This window comes from Chrysochloris asiatica, unplaced genomic scaffold (assembly GCF_000296735.1).
Source record: "Chrysochloris asiatica unplaced genomic scaffold, ChrAsi1.0 scaffold00018, whole genome shotgun sequence".
Taxonomy (NCBI): Eukaryota; Metazoa; Chordata; class Mammalia; order Afrosoricida; family Chrysochloridae; genus Chrysochloris; species Chrysochloris asiatica.
The window spans coordinates 3251667-3253770 of NW_006408536.1; the positions used below are offsets into that span (position 1 = coordinate 3251667).

Sequence of the window (2104 nt, forward strand, 5' to 3'; positions counted from 1 at the left end):
ATTAGGAAAATGATATTTACCAATTACATATATAACAAAGGACTTGTATCTAGATACGAGTATACACTTTTAAGTCACTAATAAGACAACTCAGTTTAAAAAGGTGTGTCTATTAATACATATTTTTTAAAGCACTGTGGTAAAATATATATAACTGTGGTATATTTTTTAAAGCACTGTGGTAAAATATATATAATTCTGCTTTTTCTCTGAAAAAATGTGAATATACATTTCAACAGAGTAGATATACGAATGGGCAATGTTGTTGTCATATGAAAAGTTGCTTATCATCATTAGCCATTGTTGTTGTTAAGTGTGGTCAAGTCAGTTCTGACTCATAGCAACCCTATACTGGGCTACCAAGGAGTGTTTGGTGAGTTTGAACCACAGACCCTGAGGTTCAAACCAACCTTGTGGTCCAGTGTTATCCTACAGCGCCACATCAGGATTCCATACTATACACATTTATATTGGCCAGGCACCTCTGGGATTTGAACCCAGAATCTCCTGTTTACTAGGCAGGCACTTTAACCAGCTAAGCCACGGTGCTGGCATTAGTCATTGAAGACATTTTCAAAAGTGATAATAAAACCACAATGAGATACCACTTCATACCTTCGGCTGTAATTCAAAAGAAGAAAAATGTTTGCTAGGATACAGAGAAACTAGAACCCTTAAGCATTGTTGGTTTTCACTTTCTGAAAAGTAGTTCAGCAGTTTCTCAAAAAGTGAAGCCTATCATACATTTCAGCAATTTAATTCCTAAGAATTTCCAAGAGGAATGAAAACATTTCCATACAAAGACATATATGTAGATGTTCAAAGTAGCATTATTCATTATAGCCTTAAAACCCAAACAATCCAAATGTCCAAAATCTTCATAGTAACAAACAACCAAACAAATTCATTGCTGTCTAGTGGATTTCAACTCACAGCTACCCTGTAGAACTGAGGAGAACTGCTGCTTAGGGTTTGCCACCTGGAAATCTTTACAGAAGAAGACTACCAAAGAGCAGCGCGTGGGGTTAAACCTCCACTGTTTTGGTAAGCAGCCCACTGTTTAGTCCTGCACCACCAGTACTCCATCATAGTTGTTGTTGTTAAGTGCCATTGAGTCGCTTCCAACTTACAGCCACCCTGTATAGGGTTTCCAATTAGCGGTTGGTGAATTTGAACTGCCAACCATGCTTATCCTAGATTGCTACACCAGGACTCTGCTCTTTCACATACTATTCAGCAACTAAAAGAAATTACTGATACAGGCTGATAGATGGATGAACCTCAAACACATTAAACTGAGTTAAAGACAACAGATGCAAAAGATTAAAAATGATCCATTTCTATAAAATCTGAAGAAAGTCTACTTTAAAGAGACAGAAGTCAATCAGCGGTTGCCTAGGACTGGGATTAGGAGTGGAGATTCAGTGCAATTAGACACAAGGATAATTTTTGAAATGATGGATATGTTCTAACACTGGATTGTAAAGATAATTTTGCACATCTCTGTAAATTTACTAAAATCATTGAATCGTACTCTTAAAATAGTGAGTCTTTAACAAAGCTGTTCAAAATAATGGTGACCATTTGTAACAGTTGGACACTGATTTTTCTGTGACCTTAAGACCACTAGTTTGTGCAGCTTTAAACAAGGGCAAAAGCACCCAACGGTTTTGTAATGATAGTTTGGAGGTTTTAGCCAGTTATTATTTGTATAGCATTTATATTCATATTCCTGAATGGCAACTCCTATTAAAAAATGATAGTCATAGCTAGCATTACATCCTCAATCACTTTAAAATATACAATCTTTTATCTATTTAATGTTCTTTCTGTAAGCCCTTGTCTGGAGAGTTCTTCTCACAACTTTTGTGGGAATTGGAAATAATGAATAGAGTTACATCTTATTCTTACTCCTTTAGGAGATAATACCTTCTCTGAGGAAGAACAAATTGCATTACAAATTTCTTCATTAATTCTTACAATAGGCATGTTCAAAGAAAAATAAAAGTATGTTCCTAAAAACAGACAAGGAATTATTTCAAAATTTTGATTTCAGGAGTTGAGTTTATACTGATTTCAACATTGAAATTACAAGGAATTTCTT

The 2104-nt window shown here is 35.1% G+C and overlaps 1 non-coding gene across 1 annotated transcript; it reads right to left on the minus strand.

Annotated features, from left to right (window-relative positions):
- Positions 1 to 476: 476 nt before the first annotated feature.
- On the minus strand, positions 477 to 550 carry TRNAT-AGU. The gene has a single exon. It is a non-coding gene; the product is annotated as a tRNA-Thr (tRNA).
- Positions 551 to 2104: the final 1554 nt, after the last annotated feature.